Source organism: Dendrobates tinctorius, unplaced genomic scaffold, assembly GCF_039654945.1.
Source record: "Dendrobates tinctorius isolate UK_male_01 unplaced genomic scaffold, ASM3965494v1 ptg000016l, whole genome shotgun sequence".
NCBI lineage: Eukaryota > Metazoa > Chordata > Amphibia > Anura > Dendrobatidae > Dendrobates > Dendrobates tinctorius.
In genome coordinates this window covers 11,257,306-11,284,747 of record NW_027361684.1, presented here as the reverse complement: position 1 = coordinate 11,284,747, position 27,442 = coordinate 11,257,306, and the positions used below count along the sequence as shown (strand labels likewise).

Sequence of the window (27,442 nt, the reverse complement as noted above, 5' to 3'; positions counted from 1 at the left end):
TGTTTTTGCTGCATTTTTTTTATGCCTCTTTTCAGATGCTTTTTACAGTATCAGCAAAGCCTATGAGATTTCACGAATCTCATGCACACACATTGTTTTTTTGTGTCATCAGGATTTTGCACTTTGCTGCTTTTTTTGGACATAGAGCATGTCACTTCTTTCAGCGTTTTTGTAGCATTTTTCACCCATTGGCTTGAATGGGTGTTGAAAAAACGCTGTGAAAAAAATGCAGGTATCATGGTTTGCAGCGGTTTTTCTGCAGAAAAGGCATGGACAAAGAGACACAAAACGCACCTAAGGATATGTGCACATGCTGCGGATCCGCAGCAGTTCCGCAGACCGTACAGTACCATGTAAGTCTGTGGGATTTACAATCCGCAGTGCACATGCTGCGGTTTTAAATCCGCAGAAATAATTGACATGCCAATTCTTTCTGCGGATTCCGCTGCGGTTTGCCATATATTCCATTATCAAGGTGTCAAACCGCTGGCCAATCCGCAGGTAAAACCGCAGGTCAATTTACCTGCGGATCCGCACGGAAAAATCCGCTGGTAAATCTGCAGCGTGTGCACATAGCCTAAACCTGCGTTTTTGCTGCAGCTTCTTTCCTGCAAAGAAATCAGGTTTTGCTGCAGATATAAAAAGCTGCAAAAACGCCCAGTGAGAACTTACCCTAAAAGGTGCGAACCACTTATCAATCTTGGGGCTCATACTCATCTGCAAGGAAAACAGGTCAGTGAAATGTTAATCTACGATCTGCTCATATGATTATTTTTTTTGTTCTCTGCTGAAATCGGACAGAGAAAAAAAACACATCATGCTATGATTGTCCTCGTATCTTGGACAAGACTCGCCAATGCACGTCAAGGAGTACGAGAAAAAAAATCACATGGCACTCAGACCATGTGAGTGCAGTCTGATTTTTACGCACCAATGTCCTTGAAAACCTGACATTTCATCTGCCATGTACAGTAAAATCACAGCGTGACCCAATAGAATAGATGGATATAATGATGTCAGTAGGGACCCGTAGAAGCGCACACCTGTGCGAAACTGCCGTCGTCCTGACACTATGTCCACATCGTTCCCTCCTGCCTCTGCTGTGTACGTGATACCAAAATAGAGGATTGCTTTTAAAGGGACGGTGAGTGCTGCCACTTTTCTGTAATATTATGGAAAAGGTGACATTAACCCCAAAACTATCACCCCACTTGCCACTTATAGATGCACTATTTCTGGAGCAGCCAAGAGCTGATGTTTTTAGTTTGGGATGGGGCCAATAGCCATGGCCCCTTCCTAGGCTCTTAATATCAAAACCCAGCTGTTTGCCTAGCCTTTGCTAGTTATTAATTACTAGATGGAGGCCCAATAGAGGCGGTAATGTCACGATGGGGTCAGGCTTTGCAGCGTCGAATCTCTCCCCCATCTGCTCACCCACCTATCCACTCTCCCCATGTGCTGACTTCTCCCGTCTGTGCTCTCTTTCACCTGTCTACCCACTGTGCTATCCACTTTGGCTGCTGGCTCTCTCCTTCCTGTGTTCTCCCCTCATGTGCTGTCCCGTTTCAGCTCTCTCACCCATCTGCTGTCTTCTCTCATGTCATCTCTTCTTTGACCTGTGTACCCCATGTGCTCTCCCCCTTGTCTGCTCTCTCTCCACCACTGTGCAGTCTTCTTCCCTCATGTGTTCTCTCGTTGGGGAGGAAGCAAAAGACAATACTGACATTACGGCAGATCGCAGAGGATACATTTTGTGAGGCAAAATAGTGTTTAAAAACAGTGAAATATTTTACCTCACAAAATGAATCCTTTGTGATCCCTTGCTGTAATGTCAATATCGTCTTTTACTTCCTCCCCTGCCCAGGAGATGTTGGTATGCTCCGTACATAGTCAGACACAGGCAATTTTTAAAATGAACTTTCGTTCGTGGGAAAACCCCTTTAATGTGATCGGCTTCCTCTTCCTGTAGATACATCACGCATCTGCCTCTGGGATCAGCCGAATGATTCACTGCCTGGAATTTGCGCAGGTGCAGTAAATCAGACCGCCGCCATCTTTGTGCAGTCAGATAGTGGCAGTCACATTAAAACTGCGCATGCGCTCCTCCTGTGCAAAGATGGTGGCGATCAATGAATCATTCGGCTGATCCCAGCGGCGGCGTGTTCGCGACGGTGTTCCGCTGGTACTGCACAAGAATCATAGAATCATAGAATCGTAGAGTTGGAAGGGACCTCCTGGGCCATCTGGTCCAACCCCCTGCTCAAAGCAGGATTCGCTAAATCATCCCAGTCAGATGTCTGTCCAGCCTCTGTTTGAAGACATCAATTGAAGGAGAACTCACCACTTCTCGTGGCAGCTTGTTCCACTCATTGATCACTCTAACTGTCAAAAAGTTTTTTCTAATATCTAATCTGTGTCTCCTCCCATTCAGTTTCATCCCATTGCTTCTAGTCTTTCCTTGTGCAAATGAGAATAAAGATGATCCTTCTACAATGTGACAGCCCTTTAGATATTTGTAGACAGCTATTAAGTCTCCTCTCAGTCTTCTCTTTTGCAAACTAAACAATCCCAAATCCTGCAACCTTTCCTCATAAGACAGGGTTTGCAGACCGGTCACCATTCTGGTTGCTCTTTTCTGAACTTGCTCCAGTTTGTTGAGGCTGCGTATGGTGTATACAGTGTGTGTGGTGCGTACGGCATATACAGTGTGTGTGTGTGGTGCGACGGTGGTACTGTACAAGAGGCTGGTACCACCAGCAGTTTCTATATTGAGACACCCTGCACATGGGTGTCCCAATACGGCGGTCGGTGAACTTCTGCCGCTTGGAATTCTGTGATCCGGACACAACTGGACGGGACAGGATGTGAAGACATTACAAGGTAATTATATATTAGACTAGATGGAGGCCCGATGCTATTGCATTGGGAGGGCGGTAATGTCACGATGGGGGCAGGCTTTGCAGCTTTGAGAATCTCCCCCCCCCCCCCCCATGTGCTCACCCACCTATCCTCTCTCTTTCCCCATGTGCTGACTTCTCCCGTCTGTGCTCTCTTTGACCTGTCTACCCCATGTGCTATCCCACTTGTCTGCTGTCTCTCCTTCCTGTGCTGTTCTCTCGTTTTCACGATGGTGTTCTGCTGGTGGTGCAAGAGGCTGCGTGTGTGTGGTGTGTACAGTGTATAGAGTGTGTGTGTGTGGTGCGACAGTGATCTGGTGGTGATACCGCGCAATAGGTTGGTACCAGCAGCAGTTTCCATATTGAGGCACCCATCACTTGAGTGTCCCAATATGGCGGTCGGTGAACTTCCTTCGCTTGGAATTCTGGGATACAGTGACATCTGGACAGAACAGGAAATGAAAATATTACAAGGCAATTATGTAAATAGACTAGATGGAGGCCTGATACGGTGGGGGCAGGCTTTGCAGCGTTAAGAATCCCCCCTATGTGCTCACCCACCTATCCACTCTCTTTCCCCATGTGCTGACTTCTGTCATTACCTCCTCAACCATTTCCTATAAACAGGGTGGAAATGGTTGAGGAGGTAAAAGTGGCTGGGACCCTAGGAGGTAGCGACCATGCTATTTTTTGGATAACTAGAGGAGGAAGACCTGTGAAGACTCAGATGTCAAGGTTAGGCTGGTTTCACATTAGCGTTGAAACAACGCTGCGCACTGCGTCGGTAAGCCCCGCCCCAGCTCCCTGCCCGCCCCATCCGGGATCACCGCCTACTACATGTTGCATTTCGGCGCGCACGGCACACCGTCAAAAGTGCCCAGCACGCTACTTTCACACTGGCAGCGCATGATCTGCGCACCCTACGCTAAAGATAGGGTGCGCCGATCGCATGCGTGCAAATGCGATAGTAGGCGGTGATCCCGGATGGGGCGGGCAGGGAGCTGGATCGGGGCGGGGCTTACCGACGCAGTGCGCAGTGTTTCAACGCTAATGTGAAACCAGCCTTAGATTTCAGAAAGGCAGATTTTAAGGGATTCAGAAAGAGAATTAGAGGAATCCAATGGCTGGATATCTTTAAGGACAAAAATGTCCAGGAAGGATGGGAAATCTTGAAAAATGAAATTCTTAAAGCACAATTGTTAACAATTCCGAAAAGAGGGAAGAATAGGAAGCGTTTAAGGAAACCAGGATGGATGAACACAGAACTTAAGCACATGCTAAAAAGGAAGAAAGAAATGTTTATAAAATGGAAAGAGGGAGGCATATCTAAAGAAGAATGTCTGCAGAACCTGCAGGGCACGAATCAGATTATCTAAAGTTGATAATGAATTGAGGCTTGCAAGAGATGTCAAAAGCAATAATAAAGGATTTTGGGGATATGTCAAAAGTAAAAGAAAAGTCAAAGATGCTATAGGATTTTTACAGGATGAAAATGATGAAATGGTAAGACAGAATGTTGAGAAGGCCGAACTTTTAAATTTTTATCTTGCATCTGTTTTCTCTCAGAAAGGAAATGTAACATCAACTATTCTTCACTGTCCTATTAAGGGAATAGAAGAATCCAGGATATCTATAAACAGAAATATAGTGAGGAAACACTTAGCTAACCTAAATGAATTCAAGTCTCCAGGTCCAGATGAATTATACCCCAGAAGAAATTTTTGAACCGCTCTCCATAATCTTGGAAAATTCGTGGAGAACAGGAGAAGTCTCAGAAGACTGGAGAGGAGCAAATGTTGTTCCTATCTTCAAAAAGGGGAAGAAGGTGGACCCAGGCAGCTATAGGCCCTTGAGTCTGACTTCTATACCAGGAAAGATTTTTTAACAAATTATTAAACAATACGTAAGTACCTGGATAAGAATGAAGTGATTAAACAGAGTCAGCATGGGTTTGTAACTAATAAGTCATGGCAGACTAACTTAATTTCCTTCTATGACAGAATCACTGATTGGGTGTATCAGGGAAGTGCTGTAGATATAGTATATCTTGACTTCAGCAAAGCATTTGACAAAGTATCTCACACAATCCTTATTGAAAAAATTACTAAGTATGGAATGGACAAGGCAACTGTTAGGTGGATTCATAACTGGATTAGTGATCGGACCCAAAGAGTGGTTGTAAATGGCTGCACATCCAGTTGGAAGAATGTCTCAAGTGGGGTACCACAGGGCTCTGTCCTGGGCCCTGTATTGTTCAACATCTTTATCAATGATTTAGATGAAGGAATTGAGGGTAAACTGATTAAATTTGCTGATGACACAAAGCTAGGAGGGATAGCTAATATTAGAGAAGAGAGAGAAGATTCAAAAAGATATAAATAAACTGGAGCAGTGGGCAGCAACTAACAGAATGGTTTTTAACAGGGAAAAATGAAAAGTACTACATTTGGGCAATAAAAATGAAAAAAGCATATACAGAATGGGAGGAATAGGGCTAAGCAACAGCACATGTGAAAAAGACTTGGGTATACTAATAGATCACAGACTGAATATGAGTCAACAGAGTGATGCAGCAGCAAAAAAGGAAAATGCAATTCTAGGATGTATTAACAGAAGCATACAGTCTAGATCACGTGAAGTCATTATTGCCCTCTACTCCTCTTTGGTCAAACCTCATCTGGAATACTGTGTCCAGTTTTGGGCGCCACATTTTGAAAAAGACAACAAACTGGAGCAAGTTCAGAAAAGTGACCAGAACGGTGACCGGTCTGCAAACCCTGTCTTATGAGGAAAGGTTGCAGGATTTGGGAATGTTTAGCTTGAAAATTCATTTCTACCACATAAAAGAGAAAATTCAGAATTTGGTCAGAATTAAGGGAGGCTTCCCGGAACCATATCACCATCTAAAGTTGTTTTCTGATCTATCTAAAGCAACTATAGAAGGTTGGAAACCCTTTCAATCACTGACCTCCGTGTTGCGGGAGCGAGGCCTTCCTTATAAGTGGGGCTTTCCTCTATGCCTCCTTTTTAATTACAAAGGGAAGAATGCAACTTTTCTTTCACCTGAAGAGGGGTTCCAATTTCTGAAATCTCAGGGTGTCTTGTCCTCTGTTCCTACAGTTTCTTCTGCTGGTCCAGGATATGTCACCTGAGCCTATTGTGATGTGTGTCTATGGGTTATCTGATATTATATGATTTAATATTGTGCTTAGCTTGTATATTTGTCTATTTGATATAGATGTTAATGAGGGTTTCCTTAGCCTTGCGCTGCACGGACTTTTCCTCCGGCGCAAGTAGGAGAACCATTTTCTGTGGTTCCCTCTTAGGGTTCTAACACTGTACAATTTTAAGTTTGTACTTATTCTTTGGTTATTTAGTTTTGTAGTGTTTTTATTTTTTGGACACTTTCCAGCTGGTGATTGTTTTTTAACGCCAATTTTTCTCTTTTTTTATGTTACTTATAACGTTAAGGGGTTTAATAGTCCAAATAGGCGTTTTTCCTTTCAGAGAGAAATTAATAAATCTGCAGCAGATATCGTGTGCCTCTAGGAGACTAAATATAAAATTAATAATCATCCCACGGTTTCCCTAAAAAAAATTACCCTCATGTTTTTGAGGCCTCGGGTCCCTCTAAAAAGGCAGGTGTCATGACCCTAGTCAGGGACTTCTTGTCGTTCGAACTGCTGTAGGAATTGGTTGATGTGAACGGTCATTTTCATGTCCTTGTCTGTTCTATAGACTCCCAAATTTATACCATTGTCAATATCTACGCTCCTACTAAAGGTCAAATTAGGTTTTTGAACAAATTACTAAAAAAACTTCAACCGCTAAAGAGAGGCATTCTTTTACTCTTAGGTGATTTTAACTTGGTACCCGATAATACGCTTGATGCCTCTTCTTCCAGTAGACTTAATTTCCCTTCTTTAAATAATTGGCTTTTCACTAATGAATTTTTTGACGTTTTTCATTGTCTCAATTCCACCTCAAAGGAATATACATTTTTTTCTGACTCATTTATCTGCCTCTCGTATTGACCTCATTTTGTCAGACGTATTTTCTCTCCCTAGATTTTCCTCAGTTTCAATTGGAAATAAATCTATTTCAGATCATGCTCCTGTTATTGCCAAGTTGGTTGAGGGGCACTCTGTTAATAATCAGCAGTTGTGGAAGTGTAATGCTTCTATTTTTAAAAATCCTACTTACCATGAGGAAATATCTAAATCTCTCAATTTTTATTTTTCAGAAAATATATTTGATCCTTCCAAACCATTCCTCCAGTGGAATGCTCAGAAGGCGGTTATACGAGGCACTCTTATTCGTATTTCCTCCCGTATAAAAAATTTTAGCCGTCAAAAAATTAAAAATTTGCAGGCTTTGATTAAGGAGAAAGAGTTGGAATTGTCCTTATCTAAGAATCCTCCCTCTAGCGCCACATCTCTAGCTGATTTATCCCGTCTTCTAAATGAATTAAGGGCCACAATTTTTTCGTTCTATGATTCAGCAGTAAAGCAATCAAAATTTCATCATTACATGTCCCTTAATAAACCCACCCGTTTTATGTTTAATCGAATAAAGAAGCTTAGAGTACGCAACCGCATTGACAAAATTATTTATCCTAAGGATTATCCCTCACCCAACCACAAGACATTGCAAATGAATTTGCGAAATATTTCAATCAACTGTATAATTTGAGGTCTGATCTCTCTTCCCGCTCCAGATGCGGACCCTATTAATAATTTTTTTATCTTCGGTTAACCGTCCAAATGTCAACTCTGTGGACGCAGATTTTTTATCTGCTCCTTTTACTGCTGAAGAGATTGGTGACACCATTAGTCAATTAAAGTCATATAAAGCCCCTGGTCCCGATGGTTATAGTAACAATTATAAGTCTTTCCGCGACATTCTTGTCCCTATTTAACTAAACTTTTTAATGCCGCTGCGTCTGTTGGTTCCTTCCCTAGAGAAAATTTAGATGCTACAATTGTACTAATTCCCAAACCCGATACTAATCCTGATCAAATTCTTAATTATCGTCCCATTTCATTAATAAATACTGACCTCAAAATTTATTCTAAAGTTTTAGCTAATCGTCTTAATATTATATTGCCTAAATTAATTTCCACGGACCAAATTGGCTTTATCAAGCATCGACAATCCATTGAAGGGACCAGACGGCTGATAAATATTATAAAGTTAATCAATTCCCAAAAACTTCCTTCTGCTCTAATTTCATTAGATGCAGAAAAAGCGTTTGATCGCTAGAATTGGACCTTTCTCCGATGCTCCTTACTAAAATTTGGATTTAATTTAGACTTTATCACCAAAATTATGGCCTTATATTCTGACCCTCAAGCAAAAATTTACATTAATAATCACTTTTCCTCCCCATTTCCAATTTCTAATGGTACCCGGCAGGATTGTCCCCTCACTCTTGCTTTTTGCCCTTGCAATAGAACCGCTAGCCCAATTAATCAGAGATCATTCCTCCATAGAGGGTGTTCGAACAGATCGTCAGGAGTTTAAGATCAGTCTATATGCTGATGATTTCCTCCTGTCTCTCACTAATCCCTGCTCCTCTATTTCACATTTACAATCCCTTCTTCAAAAATTTTCCTCCCTTTCCTATTTTAAGATTAATGAGTCCAAATCCAAAATTTTCCAATTTAATCTCACCAATTCTCAAATCAGGAGTATAAAGGCTGTCTCTTCTTGGGGTTGGGCGGAGAGGGAAATTGTTTATTTAGGTCTGTGGTTTTCTAGAAACCTTGGATCTCTGATTTCCACTAACCTAGATTCCCTAATCACCTCCATTTCTAAAGGCCTTAATTTTTACGTGGACAAAGAATTATCCTGGTGGGGAAAATGTCTAGTAGCCAAATCAATATTCCTTCCCAAAATCCTCTATGTTTTCAGATCCCTTCCCCTGCTTATTTCCACTTCTTATTTAACTAGTCTGCAGACATGCCTTAATTTATTTATTTGGGGAAATAAAAAGGCCCGTATTGCTTCGAATCAGTTATACAAACATTAGTTACGTGGAGGTATGGGACTGCCTAACATCTCAGCTTATTATTACTCTAATCTTATTAAGCAAAGTCTGTGTTGGTGGTCAACTGGCCATATACCTTCATGGGCGGACTTGGACTTTTATTTTAACAAAAATTCCCCTCCTTGTTCTCTTATTTTGAATCTATTGACATCTAAGCATTTATCTCTGCCTAATCATCCAATTTTTATGGCTGCTATTGTGGCTTGGAGGAAGTTTTTTAAATGTAAAGCCCCCGTTACACATAGCGATATCGCTAGCAATATCGCTGTAAAGTCACCGATTTTGTGACGTAGCAGCGATATTAATAGCGATATCGCTATGTCTGATACTTACCTGCGACCGGCTCCCCCGCTGGTTATCGCTGATCGCGCGAGAACGTCCTGGACCATTTCTCGTCGGGCGCTTCCTGCGGCGCCGACGAGCGACGCGTGGACGTGAGTGGGAGGACGTCAGGATCGCCGCGTCTGACAGGTAAGTAGCGTCCCCCGACCCCAGCGATGTCGCTGGTGAGATCTGCCTGTGTGGCAGCTCACTAGCAACCACTTAGCGATGCACCAGCGATCCATATCGATGTCGGCATCGCTGGTGCATCGCTAAGTGTAACGGTACCCTAAGAGTGGTTTTTCTAGGAATCAACTCCTGTTGAGGCTTCCTCTCTCTTTTCTGGCCTCTGTTTATTCATTCGATTAACATTCTACTTGGGCTGACTGGGGTATTTATAAATTAAATGACATCTTTGATGGTCATAAATTTGTATCTTTTTCTCATCTTAAGAATAGGTTTGGGGTTTCCTCCTCTGCTTTTCTACACTTTACTATGTTGAAAGAATTTTTGTCTCCACTGGTGACTCGCTGCCCTCCCCTATCGGAGCCAGCGATCAATATTTTATGCAACTCAGGCCATAATATTTTTTGGTCCACTCGTTATATCTACCAGTGGTTCAACTACGATTCTGCATTTTTAAAATCCCCATATACGAAAAAATGGGAATCGGTTTTGAATGTTTCTGTTACTGTTTGGGAACTGACCATGTCTCTAACCTATTCTGCTACCATGTCTATGGCTCTCCATGAGTCCTACTTTAAAATCATATCGAGATGGTACTAGTCGCCATCTCGTCTAGCTTTTATCAACCCTTCCACCTCCCCTCTCTGTGGGAGGGATTGCGGGCATCATGGTAGCCTTTCCTATTTATTTTGGTTTTGTCCACGTCTTCGGCATTTTTAGGACGACATCTCCTCTCTTATTTCTCATATTTTAAATCAATCAGATTTTTCACTGACTTCTCAGTTCGCCCTGCACTCATTGGATGCAAGTCGTTTGAATCCTTCTGTTAGGAAATTGGTTATTCATTTACTTTTGGTTTCTAAAAATGAAATTGCGTTTTATTGGAAATCCACTCGAGTGCCCTCTTCATTCGATATTATTGCAAAGCTGACTTTACATAAGTCATATGAGCAAAAATTGGCGTTGCTGAATGGCTGTCTTCCTTCCTTTATAAAGAAATGGTCTCGCTGGCTGGAAATGTTTCCATGAGTTCTTATTATTATTTATAGTCTGGTTGTGTTTATTTATTTTTTCTTTCATGTGTCATGAATGCCTCATGATATTGCATTTATGTATGTAAAATGTTAATAAAATTGTTTGGAAAAGGGAATGTTTAGCTTGCAAAAGAGAAGACAGAGGAGACTCAATAATGGTCTACAAATATCCCAAGGGCTGTCACATTGTGGAAGGATCATCTTTATTCTCATTTGCACAAGGAAAGACTAGAAGCAATGGGATGAAACTGAATGGGAGGAGACACAGATTAGATATTAGAAAAAACTTTTTGACAGAGTGATCAATGAGTGGAATAGGCTGCCAAGAGAGGTAGTGAGTTCTCCTTCAATAGAAGTCTTCAAACAGAGGCAGGGTCGGACTGGGGTGTCTGGGGCCCACCCTACGGTTATATGCAAATATCTGTCATTCGTTATCCCCATTATAGTGGAGCATCGGCTGTAAAACACAGGCGGCTCCTGAACATCTACTGTGCGCCCCCATAACTGGATGTATAATTACAATAGCAGGGGCGTATCTAGGGGGAGCAGCCGGGGCACTTGCCCCGGGCGTAGCCGGCAGGGGGCGCAGTCGGGCCGCCTAATGCAGCGGTCCGCAGTGTCCTCTCTGGCGGCTGCGTTCTGCTGACAGCTGGAGCAGAGAAGGTCTATACAGACACCAGTACACTTGAAGCTCTGACCGCCGGGCCAGAGCGACGTCAGCAGCGTGATCAGGTCATGTGATCACGCTGCTGACGTCACTCCCCGGCGCCCAGAGCGAAGTGCTCCACTGTGGAGCTGAAGACACCGAAGATGGGGGGTGTTAATGTGGGGAAGGGGGTTAATTTGTGAGGATGGGGGTTAATGTGTGGGGGGGTTAATGTGTGTGAGGAGGTTAATGTGTGTGGGGGTTAATGTGTGGGGATGGGGGTTAATGTGTGGGGATGGGGGTTAATGTGTGGGGGGTTAATGAGTGGGGATGGGGGTTAATGTGTGAGGGGTTAATGAGTGGGGATGGGGGTTGTGTGGGGGGTTAATGAGTGGGGATGGGGGTTAATGTGTGTGGGGGTTAAAGAGTAGGGATGGGGGATATTTAATGTGTGGGGGGATTTGGAGTGGAATGGGGGGTTATTTAATGTGTGGGGGGATTTGGAGTGAGGATGGGGGGTTATTTTATGTGTGTGAGGGGTTTGGAGTGGGGATGGGGGGTTATTTAATGTGTGAGGGATTTGGAGTGGGGATGGGAGGTTATTTAATGTGTGTGAGGGATGGGGGATTTAATGTGTGGGGAGTTTTGAGGACACAAAATGAAGAGTATGTATGAGGAAACAGTATGGGGGATGGGTGCAGACAGTATGGGGAGCGAACAGGTTAATGTATGGGGAGTGAGGGCGATGGGATGTGTGCAGACACAGTATGGGCAGTCGGGGTATGTGTGAGCAGACAGTATAGAGAGTGAGGGGGTAAATATAGGAGGAGGCAAGCTGCTCTCTCATATACCAGTTGGTGAGCTGGAAACAACTATGTATCGCCTGGCTTGTGGAAGATGTCTGAGTATTGATAAAAGAGGACCATGTGAAAAAAAGCGGTCAGTGTCTTTTTCTTTATTAAGTAAGGTCTCTATCCAATCCATTTTGAAGAGATATGTTACTTTTGTAGTAATTAAGCTTAAAGAAGGTGTTGCATCCTGTGCCAACAAACGGAGAATGCTTTTACGTGTGGCTGCCGCCCATATGAACAAGATGCGGCGCTGCTGGACAGAAAGCCCCACCAACTGGTCCTGTGCGAGAATATTAAATATGGCCCACTCTGGGGAGAGAGAGATAGATATGCCAGTATCCCACACCTCGCTTTTTATTGGGCAGTCCCAAAGGCAATGGAAAATATCAGCTGGAGAGTGTAAGCATTTAGGGCAGGGATAGTCCCCTGAGGGGGACATTTTAGACTTGACCTCCGGGGAGATGTATGCTCTATGAAATATCATAAGAGACATGGTTATGTAACTATCATATGGTAATATAGAGTTCATACGCAGAGTGGCTTTCAAAAGGTCATTTACCCGACAGTTCGTTAATTGAGCAACCCATTTTCCAGGGCCTGGTGAAGAGTCTGACCAATGTATAGAAGGCTTTAATGATTTATATAAAAGACTCATAGAATAAGTTCCCATTTGGACTTTAATGGATATTAAATTTAGAGGGTGTGTTCTAGCATCATCCGTTATGTCTCGCAATATTGAGCTTACGTAATGTCTAATTTGAGAGATAGTAAAATTGTCTTCTGTAAGGATTGGGTATTTGAAAGCCATGTCCTCTAAGGTAAGAAGGCATTGATTATTTGTTAACGTATCTCGGACCAGTCTACACCCACTGTTTCCAAGCACCTTGTAAATGGGAGGTGACTTGCCTTGTAGAAAAGAGGGGTTACCTTGAATGGGAAGAAACATCGAGATGTGGGGCTCAAGACCGCTAACTCGTCTAGCTTGACGCCATCCCAAGATTACCGACCATAATAGAGGATTATCTCTAACCTCCACTGGAATTTCAGCATTTCGTAGGTGAAGCAATGCTGGGAAGCTGAAGGGTCTACACATGGCCTCATCTATTGGGGTATTAGTGAAGTGATTAAAGGCGTATATCCAATCAAGGGAATGGCGAAAAGCAGCCTCTATACTGTAGAGGCGTAAATTTGGGAGATTAAGTCCACCCAAAGATTTGATTTGCTGTAGCTTAAAAACACTAATTCTAGAGCCCCCTTCTGAGCCCCAAATAAATTGGCAGAAGGCTCGTGTCAGTAGCCTATCATCAGCTTTAGAAAGTAGAACCGGGAGCGTCTGTAAAGGAAAGAGTATTTTAGGGAAAGAGATCATATAAATTAGATGGGCTCTCAACGGAAGAGAAACAGACCACAATTGAGCTGAAAAAAAAAAGAAATCCATCAGAGTTATAGCAGAAATGTTAGGAGTGACCAAATCAACAGTTTGGCACATTATGTAAAAAAAAATGCTTGGGAATTCAAAAAGGCCTGGACGTTCATCAAAGACAATAGTGGTGGATGATCACAGAATCTTTTCCATGGTGAAGAAAAACCTCTTCACAACATCCACCTAAGTGAAGATCACTTTTCTAGTAAGTAGGTGTTTCAGTCTACCACAAAGAGAGCACTTAATGAAAAAAAATATAGAGGGTTGACCACAAGGTGCAAACCATTAACCCCTTCACGCCGCAGCTCTTTTTCGTTTTGCATTTTCATTTTTCGCTCCCCATTCTTCCAAAAGCCATAATTTTTTTTATTTTTCCATCAATATGGCCATGTGATGGCTTGTTTTTTGGGGGGACGAGTTGTACTTTTGAACGACACCATTGGTTTTACCATGTCGTGTACTTGAAAAAGGGAAAAAAATTCCAAGTGCGGTGAAATTGCAAAATAAGTGCAATTCCACAACTTTTTTGGATTTTTTTTTAACCATGTTCACCAAATGCTAAAATTGACCTGCCATTATGATTCTCCAGGTCATTATGAGTTCGTAGACACCAAACATGTCTAGGTTGTTTTTTACTTGAATTGTGAAAAAAGTTTGTTAAAAAATAATTGTGTCATTTTCCGAGACCCGTCGTGTCACCATTTTTCGTGATCTCTGACTGGATGGTGGCATATTTTTTGCATGCTGAGCTAACGTTTTTAATGGTACCATTTTGGTGTGGATACGATCTTTTTTTCACCCGTTATTGCATTTTATTGCAATGTTGTGGCAACCCAAAAAACATAATTCTGGCGTTTTGACTTTTTTTCTCCACCAAGCATTTACCAATCAGATTAATTTTTTTATAGCTTCATAGATGGGGCGATTCTGAACGCAGCGGTACCAAATATGTGTATTTTTAATTTTTTTTAATTGTTTTATTTTGAATGGGGCGAATGGGGGTGATTTGAACTTTCATATTTTTATTTTTTTTTTATATTTCTAAAAACTTTTTTTTTTTCTTTACTTTCTGCCTGCTTCAATAGTTTTCATGGGAGACCAGAAGCTGCAGTTGTCTGATCGCCTCTGCTACATACAGGCGATGATCAGATCGCCTGTGTGTAGCAGAAATGCTCACTTGCTATGAGCGCCGATCACTGGGGGGCGCTCATAGCAATCCAGCAATTACAACCAGAGGTGTCTCCTTCAGACCCCGGGTTGTCATGCCAGCCCATTGATGGGTGGGATTTGTGACGCGCTTCCGGCGCGATCACATTAAATGCTGCTGTCAGATTGACAGCAGCATTTAACAAGTTAACAGCTGCAGGTGGATCGTGATGCCACCCGCGGTTGTTAGGGGCACATGTCAGCTGTTCAAAACAGCTGACATGTGCCAGGAAAGATGTGGACTCAGTGCTGGAGCCCATACTAAAGGGAGGGATACAACATACGCAGTACTAGAATGGCGCATGTCGTGAAGTTAATCAGCCTTAAAAATAGAAAGGCCAGATTAAACTTTGCCCAAAAAAATCTAAAGAAGTCAGCCCAGTTCTTGAAAAGCATTCACAGGACAGAGGAAACTAAAATCAACCTGTACCAGAATGATGGGCAGAAGAAAGTATGGAGAAAGCTTGATAATAGCTCATGACCAAAAGCACAACACATCCTCTGTAAAACATGGTGGAGGCAGTGTGATGGCGTGGGCATGAATGGCTTCCGATGGCACTGGGTCACTAGTGTTTATTGATGATTTGACTGAAGACAGAAGCAGCTGTATGAATTCTGAAGTGTACAGGGCTATACTCTGCTCAGATTAAACCAAATGCAGCAAGGGTGATTGGATGGCACTTCACAGTACTGATGGACAATGACTCAAAACATACTTTGAAAGCAGCACAAGAGGTTTTTAAGGCAAAGAAGTGGAATGTTCTGCAATGGCTGAGTCAATCACCAGATCTCAACCCCATTGATCAGAATTTCACATGCTTAAGACATAACTTAAGTCAAAAAGGAGGAAACCCGGCGTTTGTTAACATCCATGGCTTCCAGACTTCAAGCAGTCATTGCCTGCAAAGGATTCTCTACACAGAGATAAAAATAACATTTTATTTATGGTAAAGTTAATTTATCTAATTATCATAGAATCATGGAATGCTAGAGTTGGAAGGGACCTCCAGGGTCATCATGTCCAAACCCCTTCTCAATGCAGGATTCACTAAACTATCTCAAGCAGATGTCTGTCCAGCCTTTGTTTGAAGACTTCCATTGATGGAGAACTCACCATCTCTCATGGTAGCCTGTTCCACTAATTAATCACCCTCACTGTCAAAGTTTTTTTTATAATATCTGATCTGTATCTTATCCCTTTCAGTTTAATTCTATTGCTTCCCATGTGCAAATGAGAATAAGGATGATCCTGCTACACTGTGACATCCCTTCTGATATTTGTAGACAGCTATTACGTCTTCTCTTATCTTTTTTGCAGGCTAAGCATTCCCAGATTCTGTAGTTGTTCCTCATAGGACATACTTTGCAGTCCGCTCACTATACTGGTAGCTCTTCTCTGCACTTGCTTCATTTTTTTGTCTTTTTTAAAATGTAGTGCCCAGAACTGGACACAGTATTCCAGATGAGGTCTGACCAAGGATGAGTAGAGGGGGATAATTATTTCACATGATCTAGACTGCTTTTCTTCTCTAGTAATAGCTATCCCTCCTAGCTTTGCATCGTCTGCAACTTTGATTAGTTTACTTTCAGTTCCTTTATCTAGATCATTTATAAAAATGTTGAACAACATTGGTGTCAAGACAAAGCCTTGTGGTACTCCAGTTGAAACACTCTTCTAATTGGACATGCAACCATTTATTACCACTCTTTGAGTGCAATCACTGAGCCAGTTATGAATCCAACTAATCTTGTCAATCCTATTATTGGTAATTTTCCCTGATCCACACAGTCAGTGATTCCATCATAGAAGGAAATAAGATTTGTCTGACATGACTTGTTTGCTACAAACCCATGCTGGCTTTGGTTAATTACTATATTCTTATCCAAGTACTTACATACATTCTATTTAATAATTTGTTCAAAGATCTATTTTTACTTTTACTTTAATTACTTTTGAATCCCTGAAATGAGGCGGCTTTGTAATAAATGGTTGCAATTCCTAAATATTTCACAGCATATTTTTGTTTAACCCTTTAATTAAACCTGCAAGTCTACATTTCAATTGAATCTCAGTTGTTTCCTTTCAATTACAAAATTGCAGCATTTAGAGGCCAAATCATGGAGATTAAGTCCCTGTACAAATATTTCTGCACCTAACTGAATTACATGTGTTAGAAATAGAGATGAAGACATTTTTGAAAATTTGATTTGGTTTATTCATTCAGTTTGGCTGGAAAATTAAATTCTGACCAAATTGATTCATCCTGAATCGAAAGTGTCCTGAAGAGACATTTATATAAAACTAGCTGAAGAGCCCGGCGCTGCCCGGGCATAGTAACTACCATAACTACGGTTAGTAATAACAAATTATAATGATATATTATATATATATATATATATATATATATATACACTCACTGGCCACTTTATTAGGTACACCTGTCCAACTGTGTGTTAAGACTTAATTTCTAATCAGCCAAACACATGGCGGCAACTCAGTGCATTTAGGCATGTAGACATGGTCAAGACAATCTCCTGCAGTTCAAACCGAGCATCAGTATGGGGAAGAAAGGTGATTTGAGTGCCTTTGAACGTGGCATGATTGTTGGTGCCAGAAGGGCTGGTCTGAGTATTTCAGAAACTGCTGATCTACTGGGATTTTCACGCACAACCATCTCTAGGGTTTACAGAGAATGGTCCGAAAAAGAAAAAAAATCCAGTGAGCGGCAGTTCTGTGGCCGGAAATGCCTTGTTGATGCCAGAGGTCAGAGGAGAATGGGCATACTGGTTCGAGCTGATAGAAAGGCAACAGTGACTCAAATTGCCACCCGTTACAACCAAGGTAGGCAGAAGAGCATCTCTGAACGCACAGTGCGTCGAACTTTGAGGCAGATGGGCTACAGCAGCAGAAGACCACACTGGGTACCACTCCTCTCAGCTAAGAACAGGCATCTGATGGCTACTTTCAGCAGGATAATGCGCCATGTCATAAAGCTCGAATCATCTCAGATTGGTTTCTTGAACATGACAATGAGTTCACTGTACTCAAATGGCCTCCTCAGTCACCAGATCTCAATCCAATAGAGCATCTTTGGGATGTGGTGGAACGGGAGATTCGCATCAGGGATGTGCAGCCGACAAATCTGCGCCAACTGTGTGATGCCATCATGTCAATATGGTCCAAAATCTCTGAGGAATGCTTCCAGCACCTTGTTGAATCTCTGCCACGAAGAATTGAGGCAGTTCTGAAGGCAAAAGGGGGTCCAACCCGTTACTAGCATGGTGTACCTAATAAAGTGGCCAGTGAGTGTGTATATATATATATATATAAAGCTGAGTGTAGAGCCCCGCCCACTTCGCATAGCCACATTCACTATAATATCCCACATCATCTCGTCAGCCAGAGCTACTGGACTACTACCCCTAATATCCCACATCATCCCGTCAGCCAGAGCCACCGGATTACTACCCCTAATATCTCACATCATCCCATCAGAGCCAGTAAAAATAGAATAGTGAAATTGCACAGAAACATGGTTCACTAAGATCCCAGGTTTTCTACTGATCAGGCTGATATTCTCACTTTTCTGCCACCATAAATATCACAGTCATGCTTTTCACCAATGAACAGGCACAAACCTTATACATTAGTACAGCTGAGAAACCTTCACACACATTTTCATGCACCGTCAACTTGTAATTTGTCCGGCTGAGTTGCTCATGGGTGTACAGCATCTGAATGCAGTATAGTATCATATTTAATGGGTTGTTATGGGAAAAGCATTGCGTGTTATATGGGTATATTCAGGTGAACTATGGGGAAAGAAGCATTTTAAAAAAAACTCACAGCATCAGAGCACAGTAGCACATCAATAATGCATAAAAGTGTGAGAAAATATTAAATCCACATGACATTTAATATGTGCACTTTCCTACATTCATGTGTGTCACTTAATGATACCACACAGGAGGGGGGATTCATTTCTGTCATGTACTCACTGCTCCTTTCTGGGGGACAGACGATGGCTGGAGCTTATGTTCCTGGGGATGCTAGATTTCTCCCACCATGTCAGTGTCTGCTGAGGTGTTGTCAAGTGGGAAAACTTGCGCATAGCAACCAATCACAGCTCAGCTACTTTTAACCAGCTCTGGTGAAATGAGAGATGCTTAGTGATTGGTTGCAATTAAAACTGTTGGTCATAGCAACCAATCACAGCTGAGCTTCTTTTGAACAGCTCTGGTGAAATGAAAGATGCATCGTGATTGGTTGGTGATACACACACACACACACACACACACACACTGATTTTTATATATAGATGTAGTAATCGCAGGTACACGGGATGCAGTGACGAGGCGAGAGACGGGAGGAACTTTAAGATGCAACTTATATATATATATATGCCTATAGGGGCTATCTTGAGCAACCAAACAAGTTAACAGCAGTTATCCTTGCAGGGATCAACACAAGAATACACTGGTAACACAAACACGACTAACCCGGCAAAAAATGTTAACTACAACGTGTCACTTATCCTCTCTGACGTCCGGCAGAGCGATGGTCGATGATGCTTCGGCGTATCAGCCGCTGGGCCCAGCCGATGAGGATTTGGTGGAGACTTCGGGCGTTCCTACGCCCCGGAGAAGTGGGGGCACAGCAGGCCCCTGAAGAGTTCCTCTGCCCAGGGTCCAGACAGCGTAGGCCACAGCTGCGGGGGCCGCAGGCGGCAGCAGACAGGCCGCAACTGTGGACTGGAGTGGATCGGTGGCGACCACGGGTGGCAGCAGATGGGCTGCATCCACGGGGTGGAGTCAGGCGTCGGCTGCCGAGGGCAGAAGCGGTCGGGCCGCACCCGCGGGCTGGAGTCGAGCGGTGGCTGCCACGGGCGGGAGAGGATGGGTCGCATCCATGGGGTGGATACGGGCATCGGCTGGCACGGGCGGAAGCGGTCGGGTTGCACCCGCGGGGTGGAGTTGGGCGTCGGCTGCCGCGGGCGGGAGCAGTCGGGCCGCACCCACTGGGTGGAGTCGGGCGTCGGCTGTCGCGAGCGGGAGCGGTCGGGCCGCACCCGTGGGGTGGAGTCGGGCGGAGGCAGCTGCGGGTGGCAGATGACAGGCCACACCCAGGGGGCAGAGCCGGACGGTGTCTCTCCGTTGGACGGCTCGGTGCCGTCTCTCTTCTGCTAGCGGTGAGTCTCCCTTCAGTCTCTTCTGTCACTGCTCTGCTCTCCTTGCTCTGGTTCTGGCTCTCGCTCTGGCTCTCTGGCGCCCTCTAGCTTCCTCTCTTCTCTCCTGCTACATCGACTGACCCCTACTGGCGTCCTCAGCCCCTTTTATAGTAGCTCCTCCCCCAACCTTTCTAGAAGTCTCTGCGGTCCATCCCCCAATTGTGTCCCCCAGAAACAGTCTCCCTAGGAACCTTGGTGATGGCCCCCTTGGTTCCGGCATGGGTATACAGAGGGGACTCCTCCTCCTACACTGAGATAATATACTGAATTGTCCTAGGTCTACTCCTCACCTGTCCTGCCATCGCAGCTCCCCACCATCTTCTCTCATTTTTGATGTGGATATTCTTCTAGTCTCCAGCCTTCTCCTTGAGTCTTCCTGTGCTGTATAGGCCTCATGTGGTCACTTGTGTGTCAGACCCCATATGAATGGGTGAGGCTCAGTCAGAGCAGGAAGACCGGAAAAACGGAGGCTGGATGAAGATATAGAGGCCAAAAGAATTGAAGACTGGTAGACAGGGTGCGGAGCTGCGGCGGTAAGACCGATGAGGGGTAGGCCTCAGAAAGGTGCTTTATTATTTTGTAACCTCTTCTGAATCTGAACACAGTTTATGGAATACAGAATTTTTTGCATGTAAAATTACAACAAAATCTTATTAATATCCTGTATTTCAGTTGAACATTTCTATCACATTCCCATTTCATGGTGTCGGGGGATTGCTATGATATTCATTGATTTCACATATCCTTTATGTGCAGTAAAAAGTGAGCAACATTTCAAGATAGACCCAGAAGAGGGGAGTGATGTGTAGGAAGATCACTTTATTGCTCTGATTTAGGCTGTGTGCCCACGTTGCGTTTTTTAAGCGTTTCCACAGCGCTTTTAGACAAGCATTTCTTCTGCGGAAACGCTTAAGAAAAGCATCTAATGTAATAGAATGGAATCCGCACATGTTGTGCTAATGGTGCGTTTTTTTCCGCTGCGGAAACGCTTAGCGGAAAAAAACGCAGCATGTTCATTAATTGTGCCGAATCGCGTGCGATTCCACATACATACACTGTAATTGCAGAAACGCATAGGAAAACGCATGTCAAAACGCTTGACAATCGCGTCAAAAATGCATGTCAAAAAGCGCATGCGGTTTCCCTGGCAACGGCATGCATTTCTGCTCAGGAAAAAAACGCTTGAAAAATGCTACGTGGGCACATAGCCTAAATGTTACTACAATGTTGTATGTAAATATACAGAATAAAGTCTCGCTGACACGAGCATATAAATCAGACAAGTGCACTCAGAAAAAAAAAATAGTATTGCACTTTGACCAATGTTATTCAATAAGGCAATGCTGATCTACTTTTTTTTCTCTGCAGTATTCAGAGTGAGGATAACATTTGCAGCATGCTGCAACTTGACTCCAAAATCGGGCGAGCGCGAGAACAAAAATTTGATTTCATACAGAGCCACAGGATAGCATCCGATTTTTAAGGATACATTGCCATTCTGTAAGAGAGCCAATTGTAAATGATCCTGTAAATGATTAATAGCTGCTGAGTAAAAAAAACAAATTTAATACTGATGACAAATGAGTGATGAGCGAGTATACTCGTTGCTCGGGTTTTCCCCAGCATGCTCGGGTGTCCTCCGAGTATTTTGGCGTGCTCGTAGATTTGATTTTCGTCGTCTCAGCTGCATGATTTGCGAATGCTAGACAGCCTGAATACATGTGTGGAATGCCTGTTTGTTAGGGAATTCCCAAATGTATTCAGCCTGTCTACAAGTCGCAAATCATGCAGCTGAGACGACGAAAACCAAATCTCCGAGCACTGCAAAATACTCAATCACCCGAGCAACGAGTATACTCGCTCATCACTACAAGAGAGAGGTGAAAAATAAGTTGTCCCACTCTCCTTGAAATGTGTGATACTCTGTGGCTTTGTTAAAGGGGTTGTCCGGGCTTTTCACATAATCTCAGTACATATCTGGGCTGCAGAATTATGACAATAAGTAATTTACTTTCTGTCACTAGTTTACTCGGTTTTCTAGATATTCTGAACAGAACGTCCAAGGGGGCGGGGTGTTATGGCATTAAAATGAGAACTGGTCATTTCCTCCTACTCTACTAAAAACATGCCGTCTATAGCAACAACCCCACCCTCCATAGCAACAGGCCCTCCCCGTCCACATAAAGAAGCCCTCATCACACAGTAACAAATCCTCCCCGCCGCTTCATTCCCCCCCTTCCCCCCGGCGCCATACCCCCCCTCGCTGCCGCTCCATTCCCCCCCTTCCCCCCAGCGTCATCCCCCCCCCTGCCACTCCATTCCCCCCCACCACGCTGGTCCGTCTCACCCGGTCTTCACATTGCAGATGAAACCTGCAGCAGGGAAGGAGCGGGTCATGTGACAGGCTCTGCGCACGTCACTTCAGCCCGCCTGTCACATGACCCTCTCATTCCCGGCTGCAGTTTTCACCGGCAATGTGAAGACCGGGTGAGGCCGGAGCGGCGTGGAGGAGGGGGGATGGAGCGGCGGGGGGGGGGAATGGAGCAGCAGGGAGGGGGGGAATGGAGCGGCACGGAGGGGGGGAATTGAGTTGGGGGGAGGGTTTGTTACTGTGTGAGGAGGGCTAGGCTTCTTTATGTGGACTGGGAGAGCCTGTTGCTATGGAGGGTGGGGTTGTTGCTATAGACGGCATGTTTTTAGTAGAGTAGGAGGAAATGACTAGTTCTCATTTCAATGCCATAACACCCCCCCCTTGGACGTTCTCTTCAGAATATCTAGAAAACCGTGCAAACTGGTGACAGAAAGTAAATTACTTATTGTCACAATTCTGCAGCCCAGATATGCACTGAGAATATGTGAAAAGCCCGGACAACCCCTTTAAAGCGGAGGATTAATGCACAGCTTCAGAGAAGTCTCCTTCATCATGCACAATGAATTTCCCATGCATTTTACTACCCAATTAGGGGATAATAAACTGCTTGTAAATATGGTGAATTTACTTTTAATAAATATCCCCCATAGAGTCTGAGAAGTAAACCAGAAAATCAGTAAAACTTCCAGGCGGTTCTCTGTGTTCCATCCACGTGTTCCATTCTCTGTGTTCCGTCCACGTGTTCCATTCTCTGTGTTCTGTCCACGTGTTCCATTCTCTGTGTTCCGTCCACGTGTTCCAATCTCTGTGTTTTGTCCACGTGTTTAATTCTCTTAGTTCCATCCACGTGTTCCATTCTTTGTGTTCGTCCATGTGTTCCATTCTTTTTGTTCCGTTCACGTGTTCCATTATCTGGTGTTCCGTCTACGTGTTCCATTCTCTTTGTTCCGTCCACGTGTTCCATTCTCTGTGTTCCGTCCACGTGTTCCATTCTCTTTGTTCCGCCACGTGTTCCATTCTTTTTGTTCCGTCCACGTGTTCCATTCTCTTTGTTCCGTCCACGTGATCCATTCTCTGTGTTCCGTCCACGTGTTCCATTCTTTTTGTTCCGTCCACGTGTTCCATTCTCTTTATTCCGTCCAGGTGGTCCATTCTTTTTGTTCCGTCCACGTGTTCCATTCTCTGTGTTCCGTCCACGTGTTCCATTCTCTGTGTTCCGTCCACGTGTTCCATTCTTTTTGTTCCGTCCACATGTTCCATTCTCTATGTTCTGTCCACATGTTCCATGCTCTGTGTTCCATCCACGGCAATTCTCATATCTTATATTTCATTATGTGAATAGTTTCAACTCGCTAATGGAATTTCTCCATGAAGGAAGCAAATGATAATATTTGTGGCATTTTTTAAATATTTTGGTATTACTGTAGAAGCCGACCGCATAGTTCCCCCTTCCAGACATATTGAGCTACAATGAAGGCCAAGTCTTTTTCCTTTACTCAGCTGAAATATTCAGCCTTGGGACACAGAGCTTAACATACAGAAAAAGGATTTTAAGTTGGCAAAGATTATGTTGAGAATTCTTTTCTCTTAAGTAATTAGTAGAAAATATTTTCTCTAAATCAGTGTTTTTTAAAAATATGATGACACAAATGTATTGTTTTTAAAGGGAATCTGTCAGTAGGATAACCTCTTTTAAGCCATCTGTATGGACATGTAGGTCATAGGTAGCAGAAAAAAATACCTATTACTATTATTATTATTATTATTATTATTATGCTTTTACCTATATAGCCATATTCCACAGCGCTTTACATACATTATCATCAATGCCCCCGATGGGGCCCACAATCTAAATTGCCTTTTGGTATGTCTTTGGATATCTGTGTTCCGATGTCATATTCTAGAGAAATCCACAATTTTTTTCAATATGTAAATTAGCTGTTAATTTCTATGGACCCCATACAGACCTCCCTGAAAATCCTCTTCCAGAGCTTATTTAAATGAAAGAGGGTGTTGCCACTCTGAGACATGTAGATCAGGAGAGCAGACTGTCTGTCATTACATGTCTCCACTGGAAATGCCCCCTTTTATTTACAGTAAGCCTTGGATGCAGATGCTCAGGGAGATCTATATCCGGCCCATAGATCTTAACAGCTCATTTACATATTAAGAAAGACATATCATTTTACTCAGCTTCCTATAACCTATATAGACGGCTTAGGATGGTTGATCCTACTGACAAATTCCCTTTAACTATTGCAATTTTCACTTTGGTCATTAAAGCAGATGTAACAGGATGAGACTTTCTATTTTCTGTAGCTCACGTGTCGACTTTCGGCTTTACGGTATAAATTGGAATAATTGAGTCTGTCTTGACTGGGACATTGAAATATAATGGCAGAGAGAAAATTAAGAAAAAACCTTTCATTCTGGAGGGCTCGGCACCTTCATGTATTACACAGCCCAGTGATTTTAGTGGCACTTTTTAATTAATAATTTTTCTGTAATGAACCTGCCAAGAATTACTGGTGTATTGTGGGCTGCAATTTCCAGGGGCAAGTATTTTGCACCTCCTTACCCAATAATTTTTAGCACTCCCATCCACCAATCTGTTGGGCTCTGTTGTCCTTATATTTTGCATTTTGACCTCCTATATTCTTTTTTTTTCTGAACTTAGACATAAGTTTTGAAAAATAAAATATTGTTCTACTTATTCCTTCACAACCTATCACGTATAAGTCGCCTCCCTCCCTTTGATACGGGCTCCGAGTCCGACGCTGAGCCCGCATCTTTTCTGACACATGATAGCTGGTTTGATAAACTGTCATGTGCCCCTAACAGCTGAAATTGCGATCCACCTGCGGCTGCTAACATGTTAAATGCCACTGTCAATCTCTGACAGCGGCATTTAATACATGCGTGCCGGAAGCGTGTCACAAACCACACCCACGGACGCCCCTGGAGATGATGATTTCTGCTACACATAGCAAGGCTATACGTAGCACAAGTGATCAGATGATTGCAGCTTCAAGTCTTCTATGGAGACTACTGTATTGAAGCAAGTCAAAAGTGGAAAAAAAAAGTTTTAAAAAATATAAAAAAAAGTTTAAAGTTCATATTTCCCTAGTCAAAATAAAACAATACAAAAAAACGATCATATATTTCATATTGCTGCATTAAGAAACTCCCAATTTATCCAAATACAAAGGCAATCTGATTGGTAAACTACATAACGAGTAAAAAATCCAAACCGCAAAATTACGGTTTTTTTTGTTCATAGCAATGGGTGATAAAATCGTATCTACCCTAAAATGCTATCACTAAAAACGTCAGCTCAGCGCGCAAAATATAAGCCCTGACCCAGCCCCAGATCCCAAAAAATGGAGACGATACGGATCTCAGAAAATGGTGCAATTTTTTTTTTTATTAAACTTTGGATTTTTTTTCACCACGTAAATAAAAAACAATCTATACAAGTTTGGTATCTGTCATCTGATAATGACCTGGCGAATCATAATGGCAGGTCAGATTTAGCATTTGGTGAACATGGTAAAAAAATAAAAAAAACTGTTGTGGAATTGCACTTCTATACTTCTCCAGCAGTGATGGTGGATCTGCTGGACCTCAGGGCGCTGGATGTGGAGGTTTACCGTCTTTTAGATGTCTGTAGTGGAGCGGCAACAACATGTAAACACGCGGGCAGCCCTGGATAATCCACGCCGGCAGGATGATAAGATCCGGCGGAAGGTGGAACCTCTTCTCTTTTTCTCCTTTTTTACATTCTCTGGGCTTTCTTGCTCTGCATTTGGATTTATTGCAGATTTTCTTTTCTCGATGTCTGATGCTTGGGTACACTCTGGATGGGACTTTGAATTCTCATTGTTCATCGTGATGGTAGCGATGGTGCAGAGTTTAGAAAGCCTTTCAGAGGATGACGTAAAATTTTGGAAGTCAAGGTCCTTGTCCTCACTTGTGTCCTCTTCATTCTCTGAGACCATAAGCATGTCTCTATGAGCGTGATTGATAAAGAGGCTGGTGTCCACATCTGACACAAGATGAGGAATATACATCGGCTTCTGATTTAGAAGATTGTCAAAATCTATTTTTTTCATAAACGGATGATCCTTAATCTCAAATGCTCCACCTGTCCCAAGTCTTTGCTCAGGATTTTTTTTGAGCAGGTCAGTGATGAGGTTCTTAGCCTCACGGGGTGGACAGCGTTTGTAATTCCAAGGTATTTTTCCCATGACAATCATTCTTTTAAGCTCAGGTATGAAATCCGTATCAAATGGTAAAGATCCCACCAGAAATTCATAGAGGATGATCCCCATTGACCACCAGTCAACAGGTCTTCCGTAGTCTTTCATTAGGATGACCTCTGGGGCCATGTAATTCAGGGTACCACAATTCTCAAGGTCCTTGAACTCTCTGGAGATGTCCTTCACTGATTGCTTATAGTTGTTGGTTTTTGGTATCATGACACCAATTTTTGAAAGCCCAAAATCAGCGACTTTAATGTGCCCAGCAGTTGTAATCAGTAGGTTGTACGGTTTTAGGTCTCGGTGCACCACACCATAGCTGTGCAGGTATTCCACAGCAAGAACTGTTTCTGCAAAGTACAGACGGGCCAAGGGGATAGATAAACGGCCCCTGGTGCTTAGAAGGGACCCACAGTCTCCACCTCCAACATACTCCATGACCATACACAGGTGAGATCTAGTAGGGAAGGAGCAGAGCATGGAGACCACAAAGGGACAATCAGCGAAGGCCATGATGTCCCTCTCCAGAAAGGCCGCTTCCACGTGTTTTTCAGTTTCCAGGTTCTTCTTCGCCATTTTCTTCATAGCGAAGATCTGCTGTGAGTATTTGTGCTGCACTAAGTAGACAGCCCCAAAACATCCGCCGCTGATCAGTTTGGATGTCTCGAAGTCGCTCATATGCGGCTTTCTCGCCGGGATCAATGATTTCATCAAGTTAGTGGCAGGCTCGTGGATCTCTGGCATCTCACAGATCACACTCTCAGGATCTGGCAGCTCAGGGGTTTCTGTTGTCAGATCGCTGCTTGGCCCCGGATGACTCGTATTAGGGTCCGGGGATTCCGGGGGAACATTTTCCCCGTCTTTGCCGTCGCCTTCTGGTGTCTCAGTGGCAGGCTCGTGGATCTCCAGGATCTCACAGATCACACTCTCAGGATATGGCAGCTCAGGGGTTTCTGTGGTCAGATCGCTGC

At 43.3% G+C, this 27,442-nt stretch overlaps 1 pseudogene; it reads right to left on the bottom strand.

Moving 5' to 3' along the window:
- Window positions 1-235: 235 nt before the first annotated feature.
- LOC141078586 (microtubule-associated serine/threonine-protein kinase 3 pseudogene) lies at window positions 236-27,215 on the bottom strand (annotated as a pseudogene).
- Between the last annotated feature and the right edge of the window lie 227 nt (window positions 27,216-27,442).